Raw genomic sequence first — 8,668 nt, forward strand, 5'->3', positions numbered from 1 at the left:
TTTGGAGAGGGTGGGTACCATCCAGAGCAGGAAATGGGGAAGTCAGGGTGTGGCTGTCCTGCTGTGTCCAGACATGTCCTGCCGGAAGGGGGAGGCTCCCCCCGTCCTCCCACCTCCCTTCAATTGCCAAAAGCAGGAGTGGCCTCCCCTGACCCCTCCTCGTTCCTTTTTTCCTCAGAAGCTGTATCTTAGTCATTTAAAGGTACTCTGTGGTCTCAAGGGTGTTCTTGACGTCACAGTGAGGAAATGAGAAAAGGGAAAGACGTTCAAGCAATATGAAGGAGACTTCAAGAGACTGCAGGGTGTAAAACAGATATCGGACAGCATCAGCCCAAAGCTGGCTCAGCACCCACAGAACGCCTCTGACACTGACAACCCCCCTTTGGGGCAAAACAGACACTTGTATTCAGTTCCTAGGTCCTGGCTTTTCTCCCTCTGAAATGCATAAGATACAACTTTTGTCCCCTTATGAAAGCTTCTCATCTCCTTTGTGTATAGACCACGGAGCATGCCTGTGTTTTTTTTTTTTTTTGTGTGTGTGTGTGTGTGTGTGTGTGTGTGTGTGTGTGTGTGTGTGTGTGTGTGTGTTCCCTGCTTGGTATCTCTTCGTCCCTACCCCATCTCACCCCTCTCCCACTGCAGGAGTATTATAACTCCTGCTAGCAAGTTCCAGAGCCTAATCAGGCAGAAATCCTACTGTGGGCAGGGAGACGCCAACAGTGTAGTTGGGAAATCACTGTCTGCTAATAAAATAAAGATGCTGGAAATGAGATCTAGTTGATACCACTTTTCTTTTTTTTTTTGCCTCAGCTGTCATCTGTTATCTCTGAGGGCTAAGAGGGGGAAGCCCATGTAAGAGATGAGGCTGGGGCTCCTACCACACCTGTTTCTGGATGGGGATCATGCAGCAAAACATCTGGAAACATCCTGAGGTTGACTGTAAGGGAACACAGTGTTCAAAATGCCAAGCAGTCTGGTTGGCGGGGATGATGGGGTTGAGAACTTTAAAAGGCTGCGATATCATCCCCTCTGGTCTCAGCGTCTGCCACTTCATAAAGGAATTTAACTTCCATCAGAAACAATCCAAATGAACTGCAATAGGGGATTGGCTTAAGCCACTACCTTTTATCCACACAATAAAACCCGCTGCGGCCACTAAAAGGGAGTGGTAGAAGTGGTTACACGGACGTGGAAAGACGTTTATGATCTATTGTTGAGGACATATACTGTGATATCTAGTTTTCTGAGTGAAAACATATATGCATTAAATGTTGAAAGTGGTTATGTCCTAGTTGTATTATGGGTGACTTTTCTCTCCTTTTCTTCCCTCTTTTTTCTTCAATGAAAATACACTACTTGTGAAATTTTTAAATGAATACAATTAGCAGTTATTTAAAATGATTTAACATATGTCCTCAGAAATATTTCATGGGTGCTTAATAGGAAAGGAGCCTTAGATGAAGAGCATCTCTTGACTGCCCCCGGCAGCCGTGGTCCTCCCCACGCCCTCTCCTCACTGCTTTCCATCTCAAAGCTCCTGTCAGCAGGATTGCTCTCCTGAGCCCTGCTGGGAAGGATGTGGGGATGGCGGGGGTGGGGGTGGGGGGCTCCGATAAGCATCACTGCCTTCATTAGGAGAGGGGAGGGGTCTCAGGCAGGTTGAGTGACTCTTACTCTGAAATCCCCAGTTAATCGGGTCCTGTAGGAGGTAGGGACTGGCCTTTCTTTCTCTCTCCTTCTGTTTTCCAGCTGCCAGCTGCTTCTCTCATGAATAGGTTTTCTTTTGGTTTCAGTCCCATGACTTTGCTTTCCAAGTGCTATTGTACCCAGGCCAGCTGGTTAGCAGGACTGGTTTTTAGGGTTATTGAGTCTTCAGGTCACACTGGGGTTAAGTGCCATGGGAAAGGCAGAAACAAAGTTAGAAGGTCACAAGGAAATCAGGGGGCCAGGGCCAGGGTGAAAGGAGGTGGGCCTTCCTGTACCGCACAGCCGGAGGGCCCGAGTGAGTGTCCCACAAGTGGGCAGGTCACTGTCAGGGACTTGAGTGCAAGGTTCCTACAGCAAAACTCTCAGGGCCAAAAGAACGTCCAGGTGTTCCTCGAACAGCTGTGCAGACTTTTGCCACTGCTTTGAAAGGTTAAAGTGGGTCATACCCACCTGTTCAGCCCTGCCTCGCCCTCCAAGGGGCACCACGGCTGCAGGTGAGAGGTCATCTGTTCCCGTAGTGTCTGCAGTGAGGAGAGCCTGGAATCGCTGTGCAGCTTTAGAAGCTGTTTGGTTACAGGACAGCTTGTCCTACGTGTGTTTTTACTATGACCCAGCACCTATATCAGTGTTTTTATCTGGGGAGATCTGACCTGGAGAAAAGGGGAGCCCCGAGAAAACCCAGACTCCCCAGGACCTTGGGCTGGAGCCTCTGAACTCTTCTTGACTGCTCTGCTTTTTCTTCTAAGGAGAAAAGAATTCTGACATACCAGTTCCAGGGGGTACAGTCAGAAACTGGGGAGCAGTGGTTATGAACTCTGCCTGTGTCCCTGCACTACTTTAATTTCTCTGACCCTCAGTTTCTTCATATGTAAAGAGAAAGACTAATATGCTTTGGAGCTGTCGTGAAATAATGCATCATAAAGAATTTAGAGGACAGTGCTGGGAGCTGAGGGCGCACTAAGAGAGATGGACTGGAAAAACATGTAACAGCTAGTATGGGCAGAGACAGATGTTCCTACCACAGTGCAGGGCAAGACTGCTGGAGCAGGTTCTGGAGCACCTTCTGGTGCCAGGCATTAAGTCATTAGCTGCTGGACTGTGGGGAGTCTCCAGAGAGGAGCTGGGGTGATGAGGAAGGTAATGCTATTTATCCACAAGCGTGAAGTTACTTAAATACTTTAACAGTCGAGTATGGCAGCACACCACCTGAATATCAATTGTAATTCTAAATATTAAATATTCATTATTCATTAGAATAAATATTAGCTACAGGGCTTTTAAAGCTAGATTCCCTCTTCCCCAATACACGTGTGCACGCGTACACGTACACACACACACACACACACAGCTTCTTAACTTTTTTTTTTTCTTTTGTTACGCGGGCCTCTCACTGTTGTGGCCTCTCCCATTGCGGAGCACAGGCTCCGGACGTGCAGGCTCAGCGGCCATGGCTCACGGGCCCAGCCGCTCCGCGGCATGTGGGATCTTCCCAGACCGGGGCACGAACCTGTGTCCCCTGCATCTGCAGGCGGACTCTCAACCACTGTGCCACCAGGGAAGCCCGATTTCTTAACTTTTAAGACAGAAAACCCACAAAGGTAAAGGACCAATACGTGTCAGACTTGGACTGCAGCACTCAGATGCACAGTCTCTGGGCTGGGGAGTATGTGCATCTGAGCAGCTGCAATCCAAGTCTGCTCAGGGCAACTACCTTCTGATGAGCCTTGCAGTCCTGCTCTGCCCAGTATAGACTATACAGTGTCCAGATTACAGTGTCAGGGGGAGAGGGCTGGGTGGGGATACAGGAAGAGCTTCCTGGGCTTTGGTGGCAAATCAAGGTGTTCTCTATTAGTTTGCTAGGGCTGACTTAACCCAGTACCAAAGACTTTGTGGCTTAAACAACAGGAATTTATTTTCTCACAGTTGTGAAGGCTAGAAGTTCCAGACCAAGGTGCCAACAGGGTTGCTTCCTTCTGAGGGATCTGTTCCAGGCCTCTCTCGTTGGCTCCTAGACAGCTGTCTTATCCCTGCGTCTTCACATCACCTTGCCTGTATGTGTCTGTGTCCAAATCTTCTCTTCTTATAAGGATTCCAGTCATATTGGATTAGGGCCCTTCTTAATGACCTCATTTTAGAGCCTATCTCCAAATATGTTTACATTCTGAGGTTTTGGGGGTTAAACTTCAACATAATGAATTTGGGGGGAGACATAATTCAGTCCGTAACAAGTTCATGCCTCCTACCCTGGTATACCCAGGGCAGTCTGCAGGCGTTTTTCTCTGGCAAACGTAGGGTACCTGCTCCTCTGAGATTTCTCCCCATGTGTTCTTTTTCTCATTTTTTTTTAACATCTTTATTGGAGTATAATTGCTTTACAATGGTGTGTTAGTTTCTGCTGTATAACAAAGTGAATCAGCTATACGTATACATATATCCCCATATCTCCTCCCTCTTGCGTCTCCCTCGCACCCTCCCTATCCCACCCCTCCAGGTGGTCACAAAGCACCGAGCTGATCTCCCTGTGCTATGCGGCTGCTTCCCACTAGCTATCGATTTTACATTTGGTAGTGTATATATGTCCATGCCACTCTCTCACTTACCCTTCCCCCTCCCCCAGCTTACCCTTCCCCCTCCCCGTGTCCTCAACTCCATTCTCTACGTCTGCATCTTTATTCCTGTCCTGCGCCTAAGTTCTTCAGAAGCATTTTTGTTTTTTGATTCCATATATATATATGTGTTAGCATATGGTATTTGTTTTTCTCTTTCTAACTTACTTCACTCTGTATGACGGACTCTAGGTCCATCCACCTCACAACAAATAACTCAATTTCATTTTTTATGGCTGAGTAATATTCCATTGTATATATTGCCACATCTTCTTTATCCATTCATCTGTAAATGGACACTTAGGTTGCTTCCATGTCCTGGCTATTGTAAATAGTGCTGCAATGAACATTGTGGTACATGACTCTTTTTGAATTATGGTTTTCTCAGGGTATATGCCCAGTAGTGGGATTGCTGGGTCATATGGTAGTTCTATTTTTAGTTTTTTAAGGAACTTCCATACTGTTCTCCATAGTGGCTGTATCAATTTACATTCCACCAACAGTGTACGAGGGTTCCCTTTTCTCCGCACCCTCTCCAGCATTTACTGTTTGTAGATTTCTTGATGATGGCCATTCTGACTGGTGTGAGATGATATCGCATTGTAGTTTTGATTTGCATTTCTCTAATAATTAGTGATGTTGAGCATCCTTTCATGTGTTTGTTGGCAATCAGTATATGTTCTTTGGAGAAATGTCTATTTAGACCTTCTGCCCATTCTTGGATTGGGTTGTTTGTTTTTTTGATACTGAGCTGCATGAGCTGCTTGTATATTCTGGAGATTAGTCCTTTGTCTGTTGCTTCATTTGCAAATATTTTCTCCCATTCTGAGGGTTGCATTTTCATCTTGTTTATGGTTTCCTTTGCTGTACAAAAGCTTTTAAGTTTCATTAGGTCCCATTTGTTTCTTTTTGTTTTTATTTCCATTTCTCTAGGAGGTGGGTCAAAAAGGATCTTGCTGTGATTTATGTCATACAGTGTTCTGCCTATGTTTTCCTCTAAGAGTATTATAGTGTCTGGCCTTACATTTAGGTCTTTAATCCATTTGGAGTTTATTTTTGTATACAGTGTTAGGGAGTGTTCTAATTTCATTCTTTTACATGTAGCTCTCCAGTTTTCCCAGCACCACTTATTGAAGAGGCTGTCTTTTCTCCATTGTCTATTCTTGCCTCCTTTATCAAAGATAAGATACCATATGTGCGTGGGTTTATCTCTGGGCTTTCTCTCCTGTTCCATTGATCTATATTTCTGTTTTTGTGTCAGTACCATACTGTCTTGATTACTTTAGCTTTGTAGTAGAGTCTGAAGTCAGGGAGCCTGATTCCTCCAGCTCCGTTTTTCTTTCTCAAGATTGCTTTGGCTATTCAGGGTCTTTTTCTTTTTCTCACTTCTTACTGTGAAAATATTCAAACACATAATAGAATATATGCTGATCCACGTATCCCTCACTAAATTCCATACTGGTTAACATTTTGTCAAATATCATTTTGTGCATGTGTGTGTGTAGGAACCATTTCAAAGTTACCTTTAAATATTTCAGGATGCACTTCTAAAAATAAATGATAAATAAAAAAACATTCTTTTACACAGCCACCATGCCATTACCATCTCTAACAATAATTTCCTATATCATCTAATATATAATCAGTCCATATTCATGATTCTTAGACTACCACCAAAATGTCTTACAATGATTTTCTTCACCAACCAAAAGTCATACATTGAAAATGGTTCTGTCTCTTCAGTATCTTGCCTCTTTTCATCTTAAACATTTCCCCACCACCACCTTTTCTTTTCATGATATTGACGTTTTGAAGACACTAAGCCACATTGGAATGTCCCACATCCTGGTGTGTTGTCTGATCATCTCCCTTGAGGTAGTGTTTTATCTCAGGTCACTGTAATAAATAGCTACACGAAAACTGTTTATTTACTGTAAAACAGTTGTGAGGACAGTACCTGGCATGACTCCAGATCTTGATGTATGTTCCACTGTATGAGAAATTCTCACCAGGTTTTAGTACCAGGAAAGAGCTGTATCTCCCCCTACAAATGGCATTTTATTTTCTTCTGATTAGAGCTATGAAACCTACTGTCTCTCATTTTGTTCGGGAAGTGCAGAGTGAAATTTACAACTGAGGTATACTTTAGGGTTATCGCATCTGCTTCTCCTTTTTTCCCTCAATCCTGGGTTCTATTTTGTTAAGTCTTTAAGGCTATTGTGTGTCTTTCATTGTAAATTCAAATTCTTTTTTGTTTGTTTGCTTTAAAGATTTAGGATGTAAATAAGTCCAGCTGATTTCCCCAAGGTCTTTCCTTACGTCCAAGCTAAGAGAGGAAGAGCTTGCCCAGAGGTGCTTTGGAGACAACTCCTGTCAGGGAACCAGAGGATTGCAGAAAACTTCTGAAGACCGAGCCTCTCCCGCACACAGTGTGCTCGTCAAGGAAATTACGATTTAACAGTGACCTTGTCTTCTGACAGTGAACAGGATGTCTGCTCCACTTGCTAATTTCTTAAGGTGATCCTGGCTCTTCCAGAGTAACTTCTGGCCCACATGTACCTGCCACCATTCAGTTGGTCACCAAGCTCTGTGCCAGGAATGAAGAGAAAGCTGAGAAAGCAGTTATAGCTTCTGAACGATGGGGTTTAGGATGTATGGCTCTTTTATATTTCCTTGAGATCACAATAGCTCTTGATATTCAAGGACTTAAACACACAGATTAACAGGGTTATTAATCTCAGTGGAAACTTGATAGCCAGAAATATAAATACCATGAGGTGTGGTTTTAGTAGCTGCTTATTAAGTACTTATTATGTGCCAGGAATATAAGTGTATTGCCTTACTTAATCCTCACAACAATTCTGTAATATAAACATTCGTGTCAACATTTTCTAAAACAGAAATCACAGGTTTGGGGACTTGCCTGGTGGTCCAGTGGCTGAGACTCTGCTCTCCCAGTGCAGGGGGCCTGGGTTCTATCCCTGGTCAGGGAACTAGATCCCGCTTGCTGCAACTAAAGATCCCGCATGGCCACAACTAAAGATCCCCCATGCCACAACGAAGATCCCACATGCCAAGACTAAGACCCAGTGCAGCCAAATAAATATTAAAAAAAAAAAAAAGGGGGGGCTTCCCTGGTGGCGCAGTGGTTGAGAGTCCGCCTGCCGATGCAGGGGACACGGGTTCGTGCCCCGGTCCGGGAGGATCCCGCGTGCCACAGAGCGGCTGGGCCCGTGAGCCATGGCCGCTGAGCCTGCGCATCCGGAGCCTGTGCTCCGCGACGGGAGAGGCCGCAACAGTGAGAGGCCCATGCACAGCAAAAAAAAAAAAAAAAAAAAAAAGGAAATCAGAGGTTTAGAGATGCTGAGTAACTTGCCCAAGTAAGTGGTGAAGCTAGACTTTAAACCTACATCTGTCTCCTAAACATTATATATTTATAAACATTATAAATATTTTTAACATTATACCATATTGTCTGTGTTTTGTTCCTCGCATAGAAGAAAATTAGAGAGGAGAAAAACACAGCTGCTAGACTCAAGAGTGAGGGGAAAGGGAACTATTTATTATGCTTTTGATCTTCTCCAATACACATGGGGCAGGACTGTTCCAGGATGGCAGTTAGGTTAATTCTGTTTGCTTTTTTTTCTTGGCCCCTAGGCTGGAAGTGGCTTCTGACCACCCCAGCAGCTAGTGGCACCTGACAGTATGTGGGGCGGCAGCAACAATATCTGCTCACACAGTCTTCCTCCAGACGGCCTACCCACAGCCTGCTCCCCTTCACACAGGCAGAATGAAAGCATCAGCATTCCCAGACCATGACGCTTGCCAAGAACTCAAATGCTTATTCAACAGAACAAATATGGTTGAAGACAGTTTATGATTTGATTATATGTGTAGGCAGAGCAGCTGCCCCAGCACCCTTGATGATCTGTGCTAATGGGAGGAGTTGGGACCCGGTGTGACGCCCACACCACGTGCACTTGGAGGGGTTTCATTTGGCTCGGGAAGAGTGAGGTCAAGAAATGTTAACTTAGGGCTCCTCCTGGGCTTCAGGGAGTCCCTGAAATTCTATGCAAACTTTGTGTGTATATGGATGAGGGGCTTTAATTGTTGTCAGATTTTCAAAGGGGACCCTGACCCCCAAAGATTAAGAATCATTACTTTGAGACTAATTCAGATAATACTTTGTTGATTTAATATTAACTGGAGCTAATTTAAAATTAGTTTACCTTTCTATCTGGTTATCTAGGTGGTGGGAAAATGTTAAGTAGAGTGAAAAAGGTGTCATTCATTAACCAGCGGTAGTTTAAACCAGCAGTGAAGAGCCAGGGTCTGGAGCTTTGTTTTTCTCTAGC

Source organism: Leucopleurus acutus (assembly GCF_964270905.1).
Source record: "Leucopleurus acutus genome assembly, chromosome: 9".
Lineage (NCBI taxonomy): Eukaryota > Metazoa > Chordata > Mammalia > Artiodactyla > Delphinidae > Leucopleurus > Leucopleurus acutus.